This window comes from Balaenoptera acutorostrata, chromosome 8 (genome assembly GCF_949987535.1).
Source record: "Balaenoptera acutorostrata chromosome 8, mBalAcu1.1, whole genome shotgun sequence".
Lineage (NCBI taxonomy): Eukaryota > Metazoa > Chordata > Mammalia > Artiodactyla > Balaenopteridae > Balaenoptera > Balaenoptera acutorostrata.
In genome coordinates this window covers 65,472,631-65,500,338 of record NC_080071.1, presented here as the reverse complement: position 1 = coordinate 65,500,338, position 27,708 = coordinate 65,472,631, and positions in this window count along the sequence as shown.

Below are 27,708 nucleotides of genomic sequence, written 5' to 3'. Positions count from 1 at the left end.
ATTTAAAATCATATTCAGATGCCCTTTTGTTCTAATTGCCATTTCACGGCCACCATTCCTGACCAGGCTGACATAGCTGAGCGTGTGTATTCCAAAGCTGCAGCTCTGCATCTGGGAGCATGGCAGCCTTATGAACGGTTTAGGCTCCCATACAAGGCTAGAGGTAACCCTTCCAGGAGCAGGGACTGAGGAGTGTCCATGTGCAACCTCTGCTTAGGAGCTCTAGAATTTAACCTTTTATTTCTGGTTGAATCTAACTCAGAAGCCATTTCAGGTAGAGGTGACAGCTCAACTCCCTACAGGGCCCAGGTAGATGTAAATGAATCAAGTAAATGAGTGAAGTGGATTGAGAGTAAGGTCATAGGGAGTGGCGAGGACTGTGGTGAACGGGAGAGCACATGGCCGGTATAAGAGGAAAGCTGGTACTCAGCTTCAGCAAACGAGTGTCACACAGGAACACGGGCGCATCAATTCTAGACTTGCTGGGGTTTTTTGTGAAATCTCTTGACTTTTTAATACTGGCCTAAAATGAACGGTCTGGCCAAGCAAAAAGCATCCATGCAACAGATTCAACCACTGGCACGCCAGTTTGCAAACCATGATTTGGAATCATCTGTGACAAGGCTGGTTCTACCAATTTGTCACTACAATTGTCTCTACCAATTTGCAAAAGTAATTAGTTTCATAGCTCCCATGATCCTGAAATCCCCCCTAAATGGCTCTAGTATCAAACAAGGCCAAGGGAGAAAACCCCACACTCCTTTCATGCGTAGCCATTTTGCTAAGTGGCTCTTACCAGCCCTGGGCTGTAAAGCTCCTCACTCTGGTCCAAACACGGCCTGGTCCTTCTTGGGGATTGGAAATTGTGCTCACTCCTCTTCCAGCTAATTGCTTTAATGCATCCTGAATGTATCTAGGCTGCCGCCCCTAACCACTGGGTCATCATTTATTCACAGGCCTGAAGTCCCTTAAGCAGCCTCCTGCTGGCCCTCACGCTGCAGGGGATTAATGTAGTCTGGTTGGTGAGTCACAAAGAAAGATGACATCATTTTCAGGTCAAGAATGAGATTGTGTGTTTGTGTGTGTAAAGGTTGTAGAGTGCAAAGAGAGGAAAACCGAGGCTGCTGCTTGTATAAGGAGGCTCGGTGTTCCCCCTCCCCCCATCTTTTGCTTTCAATCCAATCTGGCTTCTCCCAAGTGAGTTATTAATATGGGACACAGCTTGGCTTCTTCCCTTCTGTCTCCTCATATAAATCCAACTAATTAATTTACTTTAACAAGAGGAATCTTTTTCTATCTCTTTCAATCTTTGTCCTTTCAGTTTAGATTCTCTTAATTCAAACCCAAGACACACAACTAGTTGAATAATCGCATGTAGAACCTTATCAGGGAGACTCAGGGTATCTCTTATTTTGCATCATGAAATCCACTGTCATAAACTGGGGAGGAAAAGGAATTTTAAGTAAAGCGGCCATCAAATGAGAAGACAGTTTGGAGAGCAGGTAAAGGCCAGAATTCACATTCTGTCTGGTCCAATTAATGAAAAGAAAGAATCCTGCCTGTGCTGGAAATTTGGCAAGCTGAAGAGCTTTACAAATGTTTTTTAGAAAGCTCCACCACATTGAGTCAATGTCACAGAACAGTGGCGTAGGAAGGCCTACTCTTGAACAATTACTTAGTTAAATCTTGTGTCTCCTTTCAGTATACAAATGGAAAGCCCCACCAAAAGATGCTGTTTGTTGCCAGTTTAGAAAATTGCCCCTCCCTCAAAAAAAAAAAAAAAAAAAAAGAGGTGAAGCAATCAGGGCTGTGTTGGTGTCGGTGTGGCCTGTTTTCTATTAACAGTGTCAGCATGCCACAAGCTGAATATGGTTGATTTTGCAGGGGAAATTCAGGTCAGATGACAAAGGTGAGGCATGGGCAAACCAGGAGTAAATTGGAGGCGGCCTTCTGTTCTTATCAGCTGCAGGAAGGTGTCGGGCTGGTTTCCCATGTGAATGAGGACTGGTAGGGCTTCCCAGATCATTCCTTAGAGCTCCTTGAATTCTTTCCTTAGTGCTGCAAGGGATTTTCTTTCTTTGTGGGAAGTGTCAACGCTTGTCTTTCAAAAGCCAAAAAAAAAAAAAGGAAAAAAGAGGGTTTGCAAAAACAAGTGCCATGCTGCCCATTTGCACCCTTGTGCAGAAAGAGGAATCAGGAACTGCTCATGAATGTACCAGCTGTGTGTGGAAAATCAGCCAAGCTCAGTCTTTGGGCTTTCATTTCTCTGCTGAGATCCTTATTCTAGACTGTGTGAGAAACGAGCACGGCTTCAACCACCACATGAATAAAGAGCAATGGTGACAAAGGTGAACTATTAAAGACGAGCCCTGTCTTGAGGCAAAGCAGCTATAATCCCATTATTACTTTCAGACTTGGTCTGATAACATCTTAAAATACAGGCAAAACCCCTCTCTCCTTCTCAGGACCAGAGAGCTTTTAAACTCTGCTTTCCAGGATTTGAGGACTGGAAAGTTTGGTTACTTTTTTTAGCTCTCTCTCTCTCTCTCTCTTCCCCTCCCTCTGCCTTCCCTTATTTTTCTCCAGATTAACTGATGAATAATTGATAAATAAAACTGTAATATATTTAAAGTACACAACATCATGATGATTTGATATTTGTATACATTGTGAAAGGATTCTCACCATCAAGTTAATTAACACATCCATTATCTCACATATTTACCTTTTTTTTTTCTTTGAGGTGAGACTCTTTAAATTCCACTCTCTTAGTAAATTTCAAATATACAATACAGTATTATCAACTACAGTCACCATGTTATACTTAAAATCTTCAGACCTTATTCATCTTGTAACCGAAAGTTTATACACTTTTATCAGCCTCTGCCTAATCCTCCCCGGCAACCAACATTCTACTCTCTCTGTTTCTGTGAGTTCAACTTTGCTTTTTAGATTCCACATATAAGTGATATGCAGTATTTGTTTTTCTCCATCTGGCTTATTTCACTTAGCATAATGCCCTCCAGTTTAACCCATGTTGTCACAAGTGACAGGATTTCCTTTTTTAAGACTGAATAATATTCCATTGTGTGTGTGTGTGATATATGTGTGTGTGTATCTCACATTTTCTTTATCCATTCATACATTGACTGACACTTGTGTTGTTTCCACACCGTGGCTATTGTGAATAATGCTGTAATTAACATGGGAATACAGATATCTCTTTGAGATAGTGATTTTGTTTTGTTTGGATATATACCCAGAAGTGGCATTGGTGGCTCTTACAGTAGTTCTATTTTTTTTTTGGCCGCACCATGGGGCATGCAGAACTTCACTAACCAGGGATCAAACCCGTGCCCCCTGCAGTGGTAGCGCAGAGTCTTAACCACTGGACCACCATGGAAGTCCTAGTAGTTCTACTTTTAGCTTCTCGAGGAGCCTCCATACTGTTTTCCATAGTGCTTCTAAAAATTTACATTCCATCAACAGTATACAAGAGTTCCCTTTTCTCCATATCCTCACCAGCATTTGTTATCTCTTGTCTTTTTGATGATGTACTTCCTGACAGGGGTGAGGTGATATCTCATTTTGGTTTTGATTTGCATTTCACTGATTAGTGATGTTGAACGTCTTTCCATGTGCCTGTTGGCCATTTATACATCTTCTTTGGAGAAATTTCTATTTAGGTCCTTTGCTTATTTTTTAATTGGGTTGTTTGTGAGTTTTTTGCTATTGTGTTGCATGAGTTCCTCGTGTATTTTGGATACTCACATTTTATCTATTCGATATGTGGTTTGCAAATATCTTCTCCCATTGACAGGTTGCTTTTCCATTTTGCTGATGGTTTCCTTTGCTGTGCAGAAGCTTTTTAGTTGATGTAGTCCCACTCGTTTTGTTTGCTTTTGTTGCCTTTGCATTTGGCTTCAAACCCAGAAAGATCATTGCCAAGACCAATATCAAGGAGCTTGTCACTTGTTTTCTTCTAGAGTTTTACGTTTCAGGTCTTAAATTCAAATCTTTAATCCATTTTGAGTTGATTTTCATATATGGTGTAAGATAGGGGTCCAGTTTTATTCCTTCATCCTTTTAAATGCTACAAGCGATCTAGCTACTGTTTGACTGAAATGGATCAAAATCCCACCATGTATGAACTTAGGGATAACGGCAATCTTGAGTAAGTCCACATTCATGTGCATATGTGAAGTGAAAAATATGGTTCACCCTTTGTGCAGCTCTTCTGCACATTCACTTCTATCATAATAGTAGCTACTGTTTACTGAGTACTTAGTATGCACAAAGCACCACACTAAGAGCTTTGCATATATTCCCTTATTTAGTGCAATTACTAAAATTGGGGAGAATTGGAACATCTCCTTTCTGCATTCCAGTAATTCTTTATTAATGGATTCCTTCATAGACAGGATTATGCCACTACACCTAGCCTAAGCCCACATGATGACTGTTGCCAAAGATAAAGCTGTTTCAGTACATAAATATTATTCTTATTCTAAAGGAAAGAGGGAAAATGTGTTTTTCAAAATGGTGAGTCCATGCTCATTTTGGGGAAGTTTGCTCACAAGGGACTTAGATGCCTCAAAGTGAATTAAACTATTTGCTCCCAAAGCTTGGTCTTAGGCAAGCTACTAAATCTCTTGTGCTCTAATTTCCTCATCTGTAAAATGGGATTTAATGGATCTGTGTAAGGGGTTTAAAACAGTGCATGCTATTGTAAACGTTCAGTGAATGTTCACAGTTATAATCATTGTCATTACTAAATTATCACAAAAACACTCCGAAGAAGGTATTTTCATCCCCGTTTTAGGATGGGGATACTGAGGCAAAAGGATTTACCAACTTGTCCAAGCTGACACAACCAGTCAGTAACGGAGGCAATGGTTCTAACCCTAGGTCACTCTTACTCCAGAACTTACAACTAGAATTCGATGTTGCTGCACATTATAGGAAGTAATATCTGGTCATGGCTGTTTAGAATACAATTTCTTTCTCCTGTAGGAAACCTGAGTCCTAAAGCAAACATAAAATATCTTGATGACTGGACACGCGTCACACAAGAAGCATTTTCGATCCCTCTGGTAGAGAGAGAGTGCTTAATTACCATGTGCCACTGCTGTTAACCTCTGCAAATAAGTCTAATTATCACAGATTAATGAACATAGCTTAGGCACATCTAAAGGGGCTTTGCTGAGGGGTTTTCATTTCTGCATTTCATTATCTCCATCAATGCTGTTGTTCCCCATGCATAAGGTTATGGGACTTTTATTATTTTTTTAGCTGCGCTCTGTGAAATATCAACAACAGTGCCTGTGAAATAGTTCAGGGCAAGGATCACTTTCCAGGGAATCTTTAGGAAGCCTGTAAGTTGGGTGGATGCTGCTTCACTGTTTACTGATGAATCATGCCGCATTGGTTCACAGGGAATAAAGCTTAGACAGTTGCCAAGGAAACAGGCTGAGATTTTGGAAATATCTGAAACCACGGTAAAATTTCCAGGAAAAATCAATGTCTTAGTCAAGAGTCAGGTTAAGCCTTCTCTGCATCAGAGTGAGTAGCAACAATGCAAATAAAGCTTGGAAGATTCATTCCTGTCTGCACGATGACTTAAAACCACACACACTGTGTTGTGACTCTTGGAGAAGGTTTTCTATGAATAGATGAAACCAGGTTTCCTATACTCATACTGGATAATGGCCATCGTGCTGGTCCTCAGAGCAGGGCTGTGCAGGCAGCCACCTTTGAGTATGCCTGTGAGCTCAGAGAGGAAGTCCCTGGTGAGGACCTTGGAAATCCCAATGTCATATTGTGGCAAGAGAGCAAGCTGGCAGCTAGCAAAGGGCTTCAGCCACTCAGAGGCTGGGACCTAAGGAATATCTTGGGCACAATCCACCATACACGGTTCATTAATAAATGATTAGATTTGCAAATCTTGTCAGTAGAGATTGCTATCACAGAATTAATGAAATAAATAATGAAACATTTCCAGTGTTTCTGGCTGGCTTTCAGAGCAGAGTAGATCTCTGCCTTTATTGCAATTTATGGCTGTCTCTTTGATCAACTCCTGGGGAGTTCAAGGAATGATTTTCCTGCTTCCAACATCTGCCTTCGGCTTTTAGGTTTGCCTTTTTTTTTCTTAACTTGACTTTTCATATCATTTTGTACTTCAAACACAAAGATTCCCCAGGATAATTTCAGATAAAGAAACCCTACAGGGTGAATAATCTGCAGTGAAGAAAATCTGAATCGTCCTTGGAGAAACAACCCATTTGACACTGGGTTAGGAAAGGGGTAGGGGAGGAATTTTGCTTACAAATGAACACAAAAAAATGTTCACACTTTTATTTGAATGTCTCCATTCTGCACAGCCTGAAGCTGAGAGCATTTCCTGATCCAGAAGCAAACCAAGAAGCAGTTCCACCCAGTGTGGATTACCCAGCAGGCAGACAAAGTATACGCGCAGGACATTAGCAACGCAGGGGTAGCTCATATTTCTTTTGTTGAGAAAGAAAAAAAACCCAGACTTTTCATATCTCAAAAAATGTATCAAGACAGTCATGGAGAAATCAGAATATTTTTGAGTTTCTTTACACTTATTTTCTGACTCAGTATTATTTTAATTTGAGTTCCTATCAGATCTGGAAGGGCGTGGGGCCCCATTCACTATATGGGATCTCCAAAGAGCTTCATGGGCCCCTTGGTAATATATAAGATTTCTTTCTTGACCCCTTCCAGTCATATCTGTAAGCCGGACACTTTGGGTAATCTTTCAGAGGAAAACATAATATTGACGTTAGAAATGGATTTTCAGTTCTCTCCCTCTGCACCCCCATCCAGCATATGAACAGGAACACACAGACACATACTCACTGTTTCTTGGAAATCACAGTGAGGCCAAAGGTCAGGGTCCTGATGGATTGTTTGCTCCTGGACTTATCTTCTTGGGAGCTGTCATTGCGCTCATTTTTAGTTTTTGCCATTGGGAAAGTTACAGTGGAACGAAGTTCAAATCCACCCAGTTTTTAAAAATCCAATTAAAAACATACCTTTGAGGGAATTCCCTGGCGGTCCAGTGGTTAGAACTCCATGCTTCCACTGCAGGGGGCCTGGGTTTGATCCCTGGTCCAGGAACTGAGATCCCATGGCCAAAAACAAACAATCAAACAAACAAAAACACACCTTTGGGTATCTATATCTCTTCTAGTTTCATTCTATGGCACAATGATTCTATAGGCAAGACACGTTGGACTTTCCTCTCTACATGATTTAGATGATTTCTTCTGTGATCAGATACTTTCTCACTAGAAAAAGATTTGAAAAAGTAGTGAACTGTTAAATTGAGGAAACAAAATTAATGCTAAAATGATAAGGATCAGAACAAAACAAACAATAAAAACTCCCTTTTAGGCTCATTGAGGGGGTATAAGGGCTTATCTACAGGGATAAGCATTCTTGTCCTGTAATTTTATGATAGATCTTTTCACTTATCTCTCATAAGTGGCTAGTTCTCTAATGGGAACATAAATATATAGTTGGTTCTCCTCTCCAAGATGAGAATTAGATTTTATTGTTATCAAATTATTACTGTATTTCATTGATTCTAAGACACACATTTTTTCATATCTTGGCAATTCTGAAATCAGGAGGCATATCAGCGTCACCGTCAGCAGGGCAGCCATTTCCACGACGTGGCTGTCAATACTATACACGGGCATCGAAACTTTCACAGCAGGTGCCAGCTACTGCAAAGGAAATCCTGGAGGCGATAAGAAGCACTGCATCATCGACAGTCTTAAGGGTACAGAGCATGATGTTGGGTGGAAAAATGTGGACATTGATGACCAAGGGTCAAAAATAAAACAGAAACCACAGCTTGCGTGACTGTAGTATGATTAGCAAAGCAGATAAACTATACAAACCATGATATGCACAGCAAACTAAAGTGTTTTAACATCAGCTTGTTCAGACCCATTCATTCCAAGATAAGACCACTGACTTCCGGCAGCTCATCTCATTACAAATTCTGACCTATCCCAGCCCAGCCCTCGCTTACAGTCTTCTGCTCCAAACCACCCTATGACTACTCGAAGACTTCCCTAAATCCTACAACTACCCTGACTCCTCTTTTGAAAATGCTGCTGAGACTCAGTGAAGGTGGTGCTTTCTCTTGTTCAGCAGTTTAATAAACCCAGTTTTGTGTGATCAGCAATTTTCCCTGGTGGTCTTGGTACAGAGCTTTGATAATTCAAAAAGAAATTCAATAGAGTCAGCTTCAGTGCTAAAAAACTTCAGGAATACAAAGGTATTTATTTAATGTACATTTTCCTTTTAATGTATGCACAAGAGTGATATGTGATAAAATACATATCTAATAATTTTAAGAGAACTTTTGCAAAAGGATAAAATAAAAAGCTAAGAAAGCATTGTGTTGCAATTTATTGGCATCAATTGTTTTTCATAGTGGCACATAAACTAATGGTGTGTCATACAATGATGGCATTTTGCACTTGATAAAATATGGTAACAATAGCTAGCTCACTTTTACTGGACATTAATCATGAGCCATGCACTGTGTGAGTGCTGTACCTGCCTTAACTCACTTAATTCTTGTAGCATTGCTGTGATTACCCTGATTTTGTAGATGTACAAACTGAGGTGTGGGAAGAGTCCATGCTGCCTTGAATTAGAGAACTAATAACTGGTGGAGGAGTTAGAGCTCAGGTCCAGGTAGCGTGCCTATCCTAGGCTAGGATAGGAGGGGAGAGACGGCCCTTGCAGCACTATTTTCTTAAAACCACAGAAAGCGTTAATTAGAATGATAGTATTTGCACAAGGCATTTTTGGGATTTGGCCTTTTAAGGGTAATATATTAACCAGCTCCTTGGTGCTCCTGGAAGTAAAATTGTTTCCCTTGGGTATTTAAGAAAACGTACATTCTCAACCTAAAATATTTACCAGTTTATTTCTTCCAAAAAAGAGAGCCTCTCAGTGTTTAAAGCCATATATCAGGGTTAAAAAACAAGCAACCAACTAAAAACAAACCCAGCACTTGGGTCATCCATTTAAGTCACTGCTTGACAGCTGTTCTGGGAATGGCTGTTGCCATGGGTTACTGCAGGGCACTCAGCATCTCAGCCTTACCCATCACTTCCAGGCTAAGCCCCATCTCTCCAGAGAGACGACTCTTCTTTCCTTTCCCTGTCACACCCCACCTTGGTGGTTCATATTAAAGACTTTTTTTTCTTTGAAAGAAAAATGAAATAATAATATGCTGAAAATTCCCTAGATGTCACCTAGGGTATCTCTGTCTTTGATGCTTTTGTTGCCCTCTGTTTCTCCTTGTAGATCACAGCATCAACACCGCTTTTTCCATAAACCTCAACTCAGGGTTCCAACAGCTGCCTTCCACAGGTGGGGCCACAACTGGTCATTATCCATCAATAAATGTATCAATTTAGAGCCAAGCAATTAACGTCTTCTTAATTGGATTCATCACATAGTTGGCTATGACAGTGTAGTTTCAGGACTTTTGTTGTCTCTGTTCTTGTTTTCCTTTCTTCCTCTTTTAAACTCTCCTCTCTTATCTTTTCCATGCATTCACATATTTCTTTTGACTAAGAGGAACCAATTTTCCTTCTACCACCTACTTCCCACACTTCCCACACTGAAGGGTTTAGAAATCCATTAAATGCCATGTCACCCTTACTTTTCTGTTTTAGGAAAAGGGGGATTAAGGTAAAGCATCTTACTTAGATAGTCCTGTTTATTGGAAACATACATGCAAAATACCAGCATTGCATATAATCTTCTAGGCTAATTGTATTTAGAGTTGATGATTACCAAAGCCTTCAAATCATGAAACATATTTGTCACCTATGATACAAAAAAGAAAATCTGTAGGAAGCACTTTGAGATTCTTTAAGAAATTAGCATGTTAACATTCCTTTGTTTCAGGTATTGGGTAATTTTAAGAATCACAGCTTCTGCTGATGCTCTGGGTCAAATCAAGTCTTGTCAAATATGCTGTTGTTTTCTCTGACATTTTATAAAAAGGAATTTACGGCCCATTACGCTTCTTTTTCCTTTGCCTTTTCTTCCCATCACCTGCTCCACCACCATTACTTTCTACATGCCCCTTTTCTATGGTTTGCTTATAGATTATTAAGAAAAAAGATGTAAACTCACAGGAGGACTAAGGCAGACACAGCTGGTGTCAACAAAAACAGAGAGAGATGAAAGAGTATTGAGCACGTCTGAATGGGGCTTTCCTGTGACTCATCCTTGACCTTTACCCTTCCAAATCATGCCCAAGGCAAATAAACAGCTTTTCAAAGCAGGCTATCTTCTGGGACTCTTCATACATTTTCATTTTAATCTCTTTGCAAAGTGGTCAGAAATAAATGTCTCTATGAGGAGAAGTACTACTGACAAAAGTTGAATTTAAAATGACATAGAATCACTCCGTAACCTATGACACAGAGGGTCCTAAACTGCTTATGGCTGTATTCCAATAAAAAGGAAAGGCAACAGTCTTCAGAGAGTATTTTAAACATCTTTGCACCATTCAGATGGTTACATGGGTCTTTGAAAATATAGCATTGAGGCACTATGGGTGATTTAATTTTTTTCTTTGTATTTTGTAGATTATCTATAATGAGCACACATTACTTCTGTAATCCACAAAAAGACTTTCAACCAAAATGGAATTACGGTACAAATTTTTAAAATATAAAAATACCACCCGGTGAGTTATTTTTGTAAATGACTGAAATAAAGAAAGCAGCTTCTTAAACATTGAACTATTTAATAATGTAGATAAATTGTCATATGCCTAAGAAATATTTTCTGGTGTAAAAGATGAGTTAAAGGTAGACTGAAATGTTTCTTCATTATAAAGTAAATGTTATATCCAAAACCAAATAATCCTCCCTTTGTATATTACTCAGCCAAAAGAAAAACAGACTTTTTTAAACCTGTACCTGTGGTTTGCAGGATGTAAGTGATTTTTGTAATTAGATACACTCAGTCGTGTGAAAAGAAACATGAGACCCCAAAATCATTTAACCTATAGAATCTCAGTCACTATTTGATAAGAAATGAGGCTTTTGGAACAGTGCACACCAGAATGATGTGTGGCCTGAGATCTGCAATCATCCCTCTAATCTCCATGAATTATTTTCATCTGACAGTATCACTTACTTTATTTAAGGTCCCAGTCTGTTAAATCTTGCAAATATGGAGAAGGTAGATAACTAGTTCTCAGGGTCAACTCAAAGAGATGGGAAAACAGTCCTGTTCTTATGTTGTGTGAAAATGACTTCAAACAATCATTTTATCCAATAAAGTACTCATCAAAGGGAAAACCTACCCGAACAAAACAATAAAACTTACTTCAGTTAACGCAGCCTGTTGAGAAGTCTAACAGAGAAATGTGTTCCATGTGCTAGTCCCACTAAATCCTAAACATCCAGCTTTTTACAGACTTGCAAATCAAATGGCTTTATGGGTAAAGGAGCACTTAATACAGTGTGACCAGTTTAAAGTTAACATTTTGTATTCAGGATGATTAATGACACCCTATTGTATTCCAATTACTACAAGATAACATGTCTGTAATAAACGATGGCAATAATATTCACATTAAGTCAATAAAAAGCATTTTCCAAGTGTGATGTATAAGTGCCATTATTATAGTATACGTTGATCACCTCATACAGTGAATTATAAACAGTGTAACAGGAAATCTCTATACCAAAGCACGTATTTTCATTTCAGCGCACAGGGATTTTGGCAGATCACCCTCATTAATGTTAACAGTAGTCAAACGAAGATCTTCACACACATTAGCAGGAGGACTGCTTCTCCTTCTCCTAGCCTCGCTACACTCTACTCTCTCCAAACTGCATTTTTGTAGGTTCAAGTGTAAGAAATCAACTTACTTCTCAGAACGTTTAAGTCCGAAGGGAAATAGATGTGGCAATTGACTAGGTTTATATTCTGGGAAGTCAATACTTGGAGAAAACAAGTCTCAAATAATAGGTATTTATTTTCCAAAAGGATCTGTCCACTTGAGGGAGAGAGTTTGGGTACCATGAAACTTGGAGAAGCTTCTGGATGATAAATCCCTCGGGGATCATGGCTTTTTAAATTGCTCTGAATGTTGCCTGGTTACAGAGTAAGGTCGTTGTTGAGAAGACCCAGGAGCTCAAGAAAGTAGGCAGAGGGGAGAAGGTAGGGAAGGTGGGTGGTTTCTGCCCCCTCCCCCTTGGTATGCTCTACTGTCCCTCCCAATGTGGTTTCAGTTGAGCTGATCATGATGCAAGTGTGACTAAAGGAGAGGCATCTTTAGAGTGGTGCTGCGAGTGGGAGCCAAGGCCACTGACCTAACAGAGCATCTAATTTGAAGCTGCTCTCTACCTAAAGGAGAGGCTGCAGGAGGGAGTGAGTAGCAGATGAAGGAGCAAGGTGCCAGTGTGCAGGGACAGAGATGTTTTATCAGTGAAGCTGTTCCCGCATGCTCGGGTAGACACGTAATTGTCTGTTGCACTTCCATAATAGTTATGCACAAATATGATCTGCAGACTGTAGGGAGGACAGCGTGATACCCTTTTCTTTTTGTACCATTTAAAAAATTAGTTTTTTGAACAAAATTCTCTCTTGCAGACCTCATGCTATCAGATAATTGCTGGTGATATTGTGGAATTGAATGAGTTTTTAAATAACCTTAGATATATTCCCTAAAAATTGTCTTTAGCAGAAAATGGAGTCACCGATGTGAATGACCAGCATCAGAATAAGTGACCCTCTTTACTCCAATACAACCCAAAGTCATCAAGGAAGAATTCCAAAATAGCGAGAGACATTTGAAAGCAATTGTAGTGCCAATAAAGTGGCAGTATGAGATGAATACAGACCCCAGAATATAGTTAAATAGATCTACATCAAATCAAAATTTTCTTAGAAATCTGGGTTCACTGCACATGAATGGCTTTGACTGTGACTACGTATATAGTCAGAAAAACGGGTTTTCTATCTCTAAATCGGATACCTATCTATAGCTGTGTTTTCAAATTGTAAGCGAGTTTTCAGATGACTATGAGTATGTCGTTAACCTCCTGGGGCCTCAGCTTCCTCATTTCGCAGTGGAGATCATGCCCATCATCCAAGATTCAATCCACCAGGTATGTGGAAGTCCTCATACCCTTCAGCACTTCACACGTCATAAGTGTTCTCTTAGTCCCTGGTCTCATTTGTAATTCTGAACCCCCTGGATTTTAAAAAACAAAAGTTGTTTTGTTTGTTTGTAAATTGGAGTCAAAACTCATTTGATGGCAAAGCCTGACCTGAACTGACATGAGGCTATTTACTGGCTCTGTTTAATCCCACTTAGTGTGATTTGCTGCAGAAATATGGATGCATTTACATTAATATAATCAATGGATCTAAAGTCCAAAAATTCTGAATTCCAAACCACATCTAGGGCTACGGGGTCCAGAGAGGAGGCTGTGATGATGATGATGGTGATGAAGATTATCATAGTCCAAACACTTTTGCCTTCTGTTAGCTTGCTTCTTTCTTCTGGTTATAATTTGGTTCTTAACTTTTGGCAATCTTATCTCCCATTGACCTCCCTGTATGGTTCCTTTGCTGCCATGGTGACACAGTTTCTGAGAAGAACGTACCACCACTTTCTCCTTGTTCCTGGTTCTGCTCTGTCCATTCCTGGTTTTGATTTGGCTCACTTTCTGGTGCTCTGGGTCCAACTGTCAGTGACTTCTGGGAATGCAGAGCTTGGCTTTATAGCTTGTCAAATGGATTGGGACAAAGACTCTGTTGTTGAATTTGGCTGGGAAAAACAGATGGCTTGCTTAGTAAGGATGGAAGAAGGATATGGAGGGTGAAGACAATTCATCTTCTTATGAAAGAGAATTCATTCACACTGGTACCTTATTTATTTCTTATTCATTATGATTCATTGTATGCAAAAAGGCTCCATGCAAACAACATGCTTTGTGGTATGAATTCCATTATCAGAAACAGGAATACTTTGGATGTCACGTAGGATGGGGTTCCCCTATTTGCTCCCTCAACATGTGAGGTGGGCTATGGCTCCTTGGTCTCTGCCCCATAAGATAAGGATTCTATCTCTGTCCATTGACATATGGCCATAGCCCAAAGAGCCCTTTCCCTGTTTCCAGAGACCCGCCTTAGGCATCTGCCTTGAAGGAGGACCTAGCCTGAGATAGTCACCATTGGCTTCACCTTGGCTACTACCAAGCCAACATAGAGGACACTGATATCTTCTTAGTCCTTTCTGGGTCCAAGTTCACATTGTTGAAAGGCATTTTCTTCTGAAATTTATCAGACGAGGTGTCATGTGAGATGTGTACATTTTGGACTGCATCCAAATAAGTCAGTTACTATAGAATCAAAAGGCTTTGTTCTAAGACAATTTCACTTGTAAGGTGGTCTCTTGGGTTGCAACTGAAAAACATCCTCATTTAATTACAAAAATAAGTTGTAAATACATGAAAGAAGGAGTTCAAGCTTGGCAATATGTACCTTGCAACATAGATGACATGGGAAATAGGTGTCAACTACAGGGTTTGGTGGAGAAGGGAGACTAGTTTGGGTTGAAGTATCAAGAAGACATTTATGAAGGATGCTGGATTGAAAGCAGACTCTAAGTTTGTGTACATTTGGATGATGGAGATGGGATGGAGATGAAAGGGAAAAGAATGGTATGACCTGTGAATAGTAATGAAATGGAGGTAGGATGGGAAGATAACTTCTGATAGAAAAAGGCCTTGAATGAGAGGCCAAGATAGTTGGTATTTGTCTTATGTGCTGGGAGTAGAGTTTAGGTTTTGGAACAGAAGATGACCGGTTGCTGCTTTATTTTAGTAAGAGAAACTTAAAATAGGCATGTGGAGTGAAGTACAGAGGGAGGAAATTGATTATGCAAAATAATTAAAAGATAACGTAAGCACGTTGGATGTATTATCTTGATTATTTTAACAACTCTAGAGGTAGTCACTCACTGTTATCCCTTTCTTTGGATGAGGCTTGAAAATATTAAATAACTTGTCCAAGATCACCCAGCTAGCAAGTGGCTGGTCCAGAATTTGAACCCAGATTTGTTTGCATCCAGAGTTGAATTCTTATCCACTTTACAATAAACTGACAATTGCAACGATTCGGTTGTTAGGTTATAATTACCTCTATTACAGTGATGGCAGTGGGAATGGAAACAATGGTTGGAGGTGAGAGATATTGTAAAGGAAGTATCCACAGACCTAGTGACTAGGTGTGAGTGGAAAAGTGAGGACAAGGCAAAGATTTGGTTTCATTGCTTCAAGCCTGGATGTTTAGGAGAATATTGGTAACATCAGTTGAGAAAAAGAGTTAAGGGGAAGCCTGGGTTTGGAGAGACAGATTATGAATTATTAATGAAGCAACAATCAACACTGGCCTCCAGTTCTTTCTTCTTCTATCCTTCTCCTCTATCTTATCTCCACTATCTCTACCCTTTATCACCAGCATCTGTGGAAGGCAGTAAGACGCTTGTTTTAGTCCTACGCTGAGTCCTATGTGAGAGGGTGAGGTGAGGGCAGGGGGGAGAAGGGGGAATTCGTAGTTAATGAGGATCTTCAACAAAATTTATTCTCAATTCTCAGGATTTATTTTAAGTAGATTTCACCATAAAAATAATATTATACTTACTTTGCCCCATTCTCTCTGTAATGGCATCGGGCCCATGGTGGAGTTATAGGACCAAATCACAGTAGGCATTTAAAATTCATGATCTTGCTGCTGCATGGCAGAACAATATAAATTGAAAGGCACAGCCTGGATACCATCTTGTGGTCTTTATAAGAGGAAAATTAGTGGCACTTTGGTTCACGAAAGGCTTATGACAGGCCTGGGCCTGTGGTGGCACTAATGTAGCCGTCACTGGAATGCCAAGAGGTGGCCTGCTGGGTTAAGAGCTGTCATTCTGTGCCAAACTCACATAACTGAAAGGTTCTGGGCCAATAAAAAAAAAAAAAAGATGCTGCTCTTCTCCTTTGGTTAAGAGATGCAAGAGCAAGCACTTTGGAAAGCAAGCTACTTTGTTTCCTGCTAAAATATGCCTGTCAAAGTGGCCAGTTTCTACGGTGAAAGACATTTTGAAGCATGTTCATGTTGGTGTGTCTTTGGTAGGCGAGCCTTGCTGGAGCACCATCCTTCGAGCTGAGTACTGGGCTGGCAGTGGAAACTGACTTAGGATGGGAGTTACTTCAACATTTCAGTCAGGATGGTGGTTTGCATGGGGGCCAAGGTAACCCTGAGAGACAGAATGCCTCATGTGAAACACCTGAGCTCTGGGGTCAGAAAGATCTGGTTCTGACACTTAGCAGCTGTTTAATTTGGTGCAAGTCACATGACTGGTCTTAACCTGCATTGCCATATCTATACAAGGGGGTTAGCACCACCTTTTTTGAAGGGTTGTTTAAAGACCAGAAACAACGTATAGGGACTTCCCTGGTGGCACAGTGGTTAAGAATCCGCCTGCCAATGCAGGGGACACAGGTTCGAGCCCTGGTCCGGGAAGATCCCACATGCCGTGGAGCAACTAAGCCTGGGCGCCACAACTACTGAGCCCACACGCTGCAACTACTGAAGCCCGTGAGCCTAGAGCCCATGCTCCACAATAAGAGGAGCCACCGCAGGCCCTTGCACTGCAAGAGTAGCCCCCGCTCACCACAACTAGAGAAAGACCACGTGCAGCAAAGAAGACCCAATGCAGCCAGAAATAAATAAAATTTTAAAATAATAATAATTTAAAAATGTGTCAAAAAAACAATGAATAAAATACATTATTTGTATATGGTATGATGTATTGCATAGAATACATTAAATGTTTATAAAACAGTAATAGGAACAAATACGAGTTTTTATCTGCCAGGCCCTATGCTAAGCAGTTTACATGCATTATATCATTTGATTCTCATAATTCGCCAAGGCAGTAAGTAGTATTTTTATTCCCTATTTGACAGATAAGAAAACTGAGTCTTGGAGAAGTGATTTCCACAGCTAGTAAGTAAGAATCTGTACCCTGATCTGTTGGCTCTGGATCTTGTATTACTGAAGACTGTTATAAGGGTTAGGCAAATAGCAGTCATGTTTGTGATTTAGATTCTGTCTTGTATTGTATTATTCTAGGATGAGGAGTTTTGAGTATATCTCATCTATTACAGGTAGGTTTAATTGAATTTTTGTCATACTTTGAAATTGTATTTCCATGAGACTGCCTATTTATTTATTTATATAGGCAGTTACTGGGAAGAGAAAGTGGTTTAGCATTTGGAGAAATGGGACTAAGTATTGTGATTCCTCTTTGTTTTTACTTTACACTGCCACAAACTTATTGTGTGTCACATCCCAACCGTTAGAAGCTCTACATTTGGATTAGCCATTAGGAAAATGCAAATAATGGCCTCATCTAGGAAATGTTTCAAGGAATCAATTAAAGTGCAAAATAGTCCTGCTAATCTCCCTTATGGGGCTGTTCTGGTGCAAACACAATGATCCCGAGGTGTTGAAGATCGTTATACAATCAATGGTACCCAAAACACAAGGCATCTTTAATATTCAGCAAGCCCCCATCAGAGAGGAAACTTAACCTCCCTTCAGTGTGGATAGTTCTAAAATGTTCCATGGCTTTGCATATTTCCACCCTTGTTCCTGGTGATTATAGTGTTTATAGGATGTATGGGTAACCCCTAAGAATTTGCTCTTCCATGAAAATGCACTTCAGTGTTTAAATGCCTACAGTTCTGAATTAGCACATCTTAGACTCTAGAGGTTTCTTCAAAGTAGGTGATCGGATGACTGAAGTCAAGATGGGTTCTGTATCTATAAATACTTTCCAACATCCAAAGTGCTAGCTTTTTTCTTAAAGTAAGTTGGGTACTTATTCTGACTCCTTTTGTGGTACTCAACATTGTCCTTTACCTTGTGACAGCCCTATGGGGTAGACGCTATTTTATCCCCGTGTCATAGATGGGGAAACTGAAGTTCAGAGAAATTAAAATTGCCAATTTGACCAGCACCTGTGAAAACTGGAATTCAAATATAGTCTTGGAATTACAAAGCTCGAGCCATAGAATCTTATGACTTTTCCTGAAGGTTTTATTTCAGCTTTGGCCAAGTAGTGGCTTTACTTACAGGTAATAGGATACTTCCTGGGGAACAGGGTGTGATGATTATTGAGCAAAATGTTGAGGTTGAGTTGGGGTTTTGGAGCCCAACTGCCTGGGTTTAAAGCCTGATTCTGCTATGTAGCTGTGTAATCTTGGGCAAGTTACTAACTCTCATTAAGCCTCATTCTTATAAAGAAATATCTTATAAGGTTGGTGTAAAGATTAAATGAGTTAATACTTAAATCACATATAAGAACAAAGGGTACACCCTATAAAAGTTAGCTATCATTATTCTACTGAAAAGGTAAAATCAATGTTTTGTTCCTTGTTATACCTACAGCATCTAGAGAATTGTCTGGTATATAGTAGGTACTCAAGAAATATTTATTGTCTAAATGATTAAGTTAAGGAATGCATAAGAGAATTATAAAAGATTATATCCAGTCCTGGCGGCCAAGTAAGATTTAGATTTTGTTAGCTCAGTCCTCTATCCAGCTTCATTTGGCAACAAAAACACAAAGAATAGGAACACTGGGGTATTTAGGAGCTAGCAGGGACCTGTTGTATCATCTGCTATACCTCATGGTGAATAAGGAGAGTGAGATTCCAAGAAGTTAGGTGAGGTAACTCAGTGAGTTGACAGAGCTGGTATTAGAATTCAGGTTATTTTGCTTCTTAAGGACTTCATAAGCTTGAGTGGAACTATCCCAGAAATGATTTGAACTCAGTCATTTTTTTTTAGGAAACTATCTTTTCATAGTTTTTCTTGGAAGGAGGGAAACACTGTAGAAAATAAAGGACCATCTCCTTTATTGAAGCTATGAGCTAATATGGAATGGAATCTCCATAATGTTTGTGATATAAATCTGCATTTCACTCTGGTTCCTGGTTTTTGATATGGAGATGGATTGGGATCCCAACTCTGTAATTTGTAATCTCTGTGACCTTGGGCAAGTCATTTAACCTCTCTGAGTCTTAGCATATCTTATCTGTGAGGTTAGTTATCATATAGACTCAAAGGGTCATCATGAGGAGTATTAAATGAGATGATGAGCACTTAACACAGGGCCTGGCACAGAGTAAGTTCTAATTAAGCAGTGACCACTATTGTGGATCATGTTGATTTTCCCTGTGGAAAGTCTCACTTAACTAACCCTTTTTATTTGTGGGGTTACTACCCTAGTGTAGGCCCTGGATCTACCACTGTTTCAATATGTCACTTTCTTCCCTCTTCAAGCCCTGCTTCCTATGGCTGCCAGCTTTGTTAAATACTCTCCCAAACTGACCATTGGTCCTTATTTCTTCTTTCTACATCAAATCCAGACCTCTGATCTGTTTTTCAAAATCCTCATCATAAAGCCTCACTTTGCCTCTTGCCTCTTCTCACATCTCCTCTCAAACTGTACACTTCCATTGGCCCATCTTTGCTCTGTCCGTGGTCCTGACTTCTCAGGTTCATATTCTCACCTGCCCCTTCTTAGGCTCTCCAAATCCTCTTTATGTTTCAAGGCAGTTGAGGTTCCAGCTCTTCCAAGAAGCCTTCTATGATTATTCCAGTCCTCGTTGAGTTACTATTCTGAGTTCTGACAGTGTTTCTGAAACCTGTTAGGATAGTGCCTGATTTTCACTGCTTTGGGTACCCATTGACTGTGACTGAAAGAAAATTGTTGTTAATTATAAGTGCAATGTTATATTTGGCGATGTATCTGATCAAGAACACATCTCATATATTACCCTAATATGAATTTATCATATTGGCATAATAATATATCAGTGAATTATACCCAGTCATACTAAATATATGTACGAATTTCTATAAAATAGGCAGAGATGAATATCTGACATTAATTTGCTAAAAGGAGATCAGGATATTTAAAAGAGTGTATTTTTCTTATTAAAATATTCATGTAAGTGGGAAAAATGCACAAAGATGTTTTTGGTAGCATTGTTTATCAAAACATTGAAAACACTCTAAATATACGTCAGTAAGGCTTGAGAAGTTATGATACATCCATATACAGGCAGACCATGTACTTACTGAAAAGAGCAAAATGGATCTCTATATATTGACAAGGAATGATGTCCTTGGTACATTATGTACAAAAAACAAGCTGCAGAGTAGTAATTATGACTAAATTTTTGTAAAGCAAACACATAATTCAAATATATTTTCTGTTCCTCTATGGATAGAAAACACCTAGATATACATTAAACTGTTAAAAGTGCTTATCTCTGAGAAGTTAGATATTGGAAATGGATTGGGGTAGCTAGAAGAATAGTTATTATGTTTTTTAAGAATCTATACAACAAATAAAAATCTGAGTCCTCTATGTCATAAGTTTAGACCAATTATAATATGTATTTAAAATTTTATATACAAATATTATGATTGTTTTCTAATAATCTTAAGGGTATTTAAAAATATATAAAGTATATGACTGAAATAATGATTTTTTCCCTCAGTATAAAGTTTCTCCCAGCAATAAGTGTTATTCGTATTGCCTTCCTTTAACCTTAGAGCTGCATTCAAATTTGACATTATTCCTCTCAAAAACCAATATTCAGTGTCTCCAAATTCAGAAATCCATTAAGGAGTTATGGAGGATGATATTTTAAAAATATGTCATATCCTCAATAACTTCTGCACTGACCAGTTAGAATGGATGCTGGCTAGTATGCCAGACTAGGCATCCTGGTGGAACACCAGCCCTGGCCTTAACTTTGTGAATTGGCAGAAGGTAGTCTCTGAAATCTGTTCTTCACCTTGGTTTTCTTGTGCTCCATCCCTCCCTTTTTCCACCCAACGCAGAATCGGGGGCCCAGAATTATTTTGAAGAATACTATTCACATAGTAAGGTGGAAGAGACAGCAGTTATACAGATGCTTTGGTCAAGATGATAGAATGTGTGAAAGGGATTTTGAGGGAGTGGAAAGGGTGTGGGCTTTGGAGCAGACAGATCTCGATTTGAGTCCTGGTTTGCTCATTTTCTCATTGTGTGACATGGGGCCAGACAGGTAATCTCTCTGTGCTGCTATTTCTTCATGTGTAAAATGATGTTAATCTCTACCTCACGGGGCACTTGTTAAGGGGAAATGAGGCGACCTGTAAAGTGTCTGGGGCATAATTGGTGTTTGTAAATGTTACTAATTCCCCCTCTTCCCTTCTCCCCAATCCTACTTCCCACATGCCCTTGATTTACTCTACGAATGTACGATTCAGGTCTTTTTAGCACCCGCTGGTGAATCCACTCTTTCCTTTGCCATGTACTACCTGTCTGAGTTACTGCTCAGTGCCAGGTCATGTGCCCATTGTCTCACTGTATTAAAGCATTGACGAGTGAAGTACAGGTGTTTATTAGGCAGCTTTGAGTGCATAATTGTCAAAACAGTCCAGATCAAAGAATACACCAACCTAGCAATTTGGCCATAATTACACATGGGTTCACATGGGTCAGTTTCACCTCTTCTAACTCAATCAGAAGCTCCCTGAGGGCAGAAGTCAATTATTCTCTTACATCTACAACAATGCCTTGCACAATTATGAACACACATATTTACCAAACATTTGTTGACTGATTGACCAACTGGCCTATGTGTAACAAGGTCTCTTTAGGTGTGGACAAAGCAGTTTTCAAACTGGTTAACAGGGCTTGAAAAGATATAAAGCCCAAATCTGACTGTTGGAGCTTAATTACACGTTATAAGCAAGCACATCTACACCTACATCATTGCAAATTGGAGAAAACCTTCCATCTGTAGCTATTCTTCATATTCTCATTGGCTTTTCAGCGGCTCATTAGTGTAATGGAGATGCCTTGAGGCAAGCTTCGGTAGCCTTAGAGCACAGGCAGACATCCCTGAGCTCCGGAAAGAACCTGGACAGGCCCTGAAAGCATGAGGGAAAGCTTTGGAGAAGGCAATTGAGAAACCTCCTGGCGAGACATTGTCTGCAGATCACTGGCCCGATATCGCATAAAGGCCCCATCTGAGCCATTACAGCCTATTGTGTCAATGTGTTTTCTGGGAGGCTGTCATCCATAGATCACAGTCGGCAGCGAAAGTAATGCCTCCATGGGAACTGTTACTATTTCCCATCGGTGAATTCTATTAGAGGTCCGTGGGTTACTGCCACTGGAGTTTATATTAACTCGGTCAAAGGGATGGTGATTGATTCTGTGGAATTTTGTGAATACACACAAAATACATTTCATACTGTCATCTGGGTTTTGTATTGCACTTCCATGATCCCTGCTACATGGTTAATCCAATATCATCTACTCGAATTGCTACAGAGAAAAAAACAAATTTCCCATGCCATTTTAAAGCTGAGATACCTGCCCATTTCCTTTCTTCTCCAGTCACAAAAGATTTAGACCTAACTATAAACCATTGACTTCTCTTGTGACTTAACAACTTGATCTGATGGGAAAGGCATTTATTGAATGCCCACTGTGTACCAAGAAATAACAGTGGGAACTACGAATGATACCAAAAAATTAATACAGTAGGTTTGTGCCCCCATGGAATTTATAATATAATCAGAAAGAAGGCATTCATAGAATGATCAAAGAATATAATTACAAAACTAGTAACAGGAAGTGCCTAAATAAGATATAGTTGTGTCACAAACAGTGCAATAGCTATATTCTTGAAAAGATGAATGGGTACTAAATCTTGTGAAGTGCTGAAAAAAAACAGCTATTTATAGGAGTCCTTTATGGTAAAGTGATTTTTTTCATAGTCTAACTTATTGATATTAAAATTTCTAAAGTGTATGAATGGGTTCCTTGATGTGGGTTTTATACTTTGGGCTCCTGGGCCAGGAAAAACACCAAGTTTAGGAGTAACCTTAGAAAGTTTCCTCAATTAAATGAATTTTAAATGAGATGTTGAAAATGAAGGACATGAGTTGGTAGTGATTTTAGAGAAGGCCAACTCTCCTACATGCTCAAAGTAGAAAAACATAGCATCAAGTCTCTATTTCCTTCCTGAGTGGATATTGCATGGCATAGGGAGAGCTGGTGCTAAGATGCTCGTGTTATTTACAGTGGAGTTTTATAACTGGTATAGGAGTACTTTCTTGAACATCCCTTCCTGAACTGCATTCTGATATATTCTGTATTCAGCACATCAACGGCTGGAGATCTTGTGTGTACATATAGACACTTAGCGGCCCTCTGACCCCACATCTGGACTCCTAGAGGAGAAGCAGGTACTCTCAGGGCATCCCAGGTTATTATGGTCAATGGGACACTGAGTGCAAGGACCAGAGAGTCTCATTCATTATGGAAATTCTTTTGTTCCCATGACTCCTCTCTCTGACGGTCTTAAAAAATGGCAGAAATGCAGGAAAGTTCACTTTATTGAGATCTCCATTTTGAAAAGCGATGATCTGGATGGACAAAGTTCCTCCTAATTCCTTCCTAAAAACTCTTAAAATGTCCCTTGAGTTTGTACCTCCCTTCAATTCTCAAACTCCCCTGGCTGTTTGGATTTTCTTTGCCAGATAGATAGATAGATAGATAGATAGACAGACAGATAGATAGCAACAACCTCTTAGATGTTTATTCTAATTTTCGCCTCTCTTTGGTCCAACTCTTTCTAAAACCTGCTGGAATGCAACTGTCCTCAAGTGCAGAAACCATCATGTTACTCCTCTGATCAAGAATTTCCTATTGCTTACAATAAAGGTCCACATTCTTCACTTTAATATCAAGGTCCCTAACAAATGCCCTCTCACTGCAAGTAAACCCCTATCTCTACCCCTCTCTTTAATCATCAACATTTCTCCTTCCTCTCTACTCTCCGCTATCTCCTAAGTAAAGTTCGTTTCTTCCTCTTCTGTGGTTTTCCATGAGATATCCCACTGCTCGAAAGCCCTATCACGTCTCCCTTCCAAGCCACACCTTTCAAAGCGTAGGTTTTTTAGATTATAAATTTAATGTGGTTGAAAGAACTAGCTATGCACTTAGACACCTTGTTTCCCTGGGACAATGGCTCCAGCGCCTGACAAGGAGGGATCATGGAGGACTGAGGAATGCTTGTGTAGGAGCCCCAGACATGGCAACAATGGAGCCCAATGTCCAACCCTTGCCCGCACCACCCCCTCCTTGGCAGGGAGCCGGTGTTGGCCAAATGCAGACATTAGTTCTGCAGGGCTGAGAAGGAATAGAGGATACTTTCCTCAGACAAGACCAAAAGCTGAGAACCATGAGCAGGGGAGCAATTTAAGCTAAAAAGGTACAGGAAAAGCCTATGCTCAAGCCCCAGAAACACCATATCCCAACAACCAGTTCTGAGGTCAGAGGGCAAGGGTCACACAGCTGAGAGGTGTGAGGCGAGAGTCAGTCAGCAACAAAGAGTCCCTGGGAGCTGATGGTGTCTTTTAATGGTGGTGGTGGGGGTGGAAGGTATGTGGTGTGGGACAACCCCCAGCCCCTTCCCAAGGGCAGTGACAGGGAGCACAGTGACAGGAGGCTCCCTTCACGCTCTTGGCCTCTGGGGACTAGAGTGCTCCCTTGACATAGACAACCCTTTAGTCGGCCAGGTAAACATTTATAACAGGGATTATTCCATCTACCTGATAAGGGAGCTTAGCTCTGTGAGACTACAGGCCAGATCTGTCTTATTCACCACCGTGTCCCCAGAGTCGAGCAGGCTGCCTGGTACCATTTCTAATCAGTTTGTAGCTGCTGAGTGGGTAAGGTAGTTGAGAAAATTAAATGAAATCATATAGGGAAAGGTGCTATGGGCTGAATGTTTATGTCCCCTTAAAATTCATGTGTTGAAGCTCTAATTCCCAATGTGATGGTATTTGAAGATGGGGCCTTTGGGAGGTGATAAGGTTTGGATGAGGTCATAGGGGTGGAGTTCCCATGATGGGATTAGTGCCCTTATAAAGGGAAGAAGAGACCAGATGCCTGTCAGTCTCTTTCTCCTTGGCCATGTGAGGGTACAGTAAGAATGCAGCTGTCTACAAACCAGGAAGCAGGCTCTCACCAGATACCAGATCTGCTGGTAGCTTGATCTTGAACTTCCGAGCCTCCAGAACTATGAGACATAAATGTTTGTTGTTTTAAGCCACCAGTCCATGGTATTTATATTATAGCAGTGTAAACCGGCTAAGAACAAAGGGCTTAGCCAAAAGTGAATCACATATTTTGAAAGGCTAGTTTAATGACATTAATCTGTGAACAGATCTAACTTGAAATCCCACATCCATATCTCAACAATGGGTAATATTTTTGCTATAATGTGATATATGTACTCCTAAAAAAGAACTTGTGTTCTGTAAAAGCCCATACCCAAAATAGCAGCACTTTTGGGAAAAATAAGATTGAGGCAGACCGACTAACACTGAGGTAACATTGTAAACAAAGTACTAATAAAACAGTAATTTCAATCAAATTTTAGTATTTTATAAATCAGTCATACTGTTTTCTTAATAAATATGCACTACAGCAAATATAAGACTTTAAAAATGAAGGTGGCTTGACGAAATGGATGTTCAAGGAAGTATTGAGTCTGTAGATAATGGTACAAGGCCAAAATACAAAAAGATTGGGGAAAACTGTGTAAATAATTTTTTTTTGCTCTGTCTTAGAAGTCAGTAATCACTTCTAAGACAGAGCAGGGTGGACGGACCACTACTGTATTCCTCTGTGACTTGTTGCATTGAGCTAGGCTAATATACTTTGCATCCAGCTGCCATTACTGTGTGACACAAAACATTAATGTGCTGGCAGAAAACTCTGTGAAAAATCAGTGTGTCACTTATGTTCTATTAACACAGTTCCCTTATTTACCACTCTTTTACATTCTGAAAACATGTTTTAAAGCAGAACAGACAAGATTTTCACATTTTGAATAAACGTGGACTGGAGAATTATTTCTCTTGACCATCATGAGTTTTACATTGAAGAAGGTTCATAATGGCTTATAGAAGTCTTTTGTGTGGCCTACAAAATATTTTTAAAAGTTTTGAATTGGTATGTCCAATATTCAAACATTTAGAGATTTTATGTAAGAAAGTGGATTTGCTGCCCCTTATTCCTATGCGGCAATAATTTGGCAGCCTGGGTAGAGGCTGCCTCCATTTAAAGAGTAGCTCTATTCATGTATTTTATTTTACCTGCATGGTGCTGTAGGCATCGGGGTTGGCAAGACTGGTTATACCTTTTATTCTCCAGGTCTCTGCTCATATGCATGTGTGTTCATAAGTTGGATATTTGTAATTTAAGGAATGCCCGCATTTTATTTATATCCACAGTCCTTTCGTAGATTTTTCGTTACACTAAGATATATACTCTTTAATTTAAAAGTGACCCAGATCCATACTAAACAGGTCACAGGTAAGTGAGATAAATGAATCCCAGAAATAGAAAAAGAAATAATGAGTTTTATAGGCAAATCAAACATTATCCTCCTAATTATCACAGTTAGATGCTTAAGAAAGATCTGTTGATCACCTTTGAGCAGTGAGTATTTTAGTGTATTCTTTTACATTTAATTTGACTTGATTGCTGTTATTCTTGTGGAAAGACAAGTGTATATAATGGCAATGTAGTTTTATTAGTTGCCTCCCACACAATTGCTTTAAAATAAGCTAATTCTTCATTGCTACACCTTAAGGTTCTGTTATTATTATTATAAACACACACAGAGCATAAAGCCTTTAATTTTTGTGCAACAACTGTCTAATAATTATTTTTACTGTTGATCTTGTTATTGAGATGAAATCAATACACATTTACATAATTAGTTTTTATTTTTCAAACAAGACGATGAACACTTCTCTATATTAATCTAGAAGATAAAAACTGGCACTGGGCTACTTCTCAATATAATTCTTATGTTTAAAATGTTTTGCCTTGGAGTTTGGCATTTCTTTATATGTGATTCTTTTTTTTTTTTAATTAATTAATTTAATTTATTTATTTTTGGCTGCGTTGGGTCTTTGCTGCACGCGGGCTTTCTCTAGTTGCGGCTAGTGGGTGCTACTCTTCGTTGCAGTATGCAGGCTTCTCATTGCGGTGGCTTCTCTTGTTGTGGGGCATGGGCTCTAGGCGCGCGGGCTTCGGTAGTTGTGGCTCGTGGGCTCAGTAGTTGTGGCTCGCGGGCTCTAGAGCGCAGGCTCAGTAGTTGTGGCGCACGGGCTTCGTCGCTCCGCGGCATGTGGGATCTTCCCGGACTCGAACCCATGTCCCCTGCATTGGCAGGCAGATTCTTAACCACTGCGCCACCAGGGAAGCCTATATGTGATTCTTATGGTATGTAAACCACCCCTCTTCTCCGCCACCAAATAGAATGAATAATCAAGAGCCCTGTTTCTGTGTTTGACCATGGAAGGGTTTGTATTATGTTTAAGCCTTATTTAAAACAGTTCCTATTCCTTGACTTGAATTTAATGGATGTGTGTTCACTGCATTAAATTCACCTTGTTCTTTTCCAACAATGATTGACAGCCTTAAGACCAGTAAGTTAAAGGCAGGTTGCTCAAAGATGGCCACTA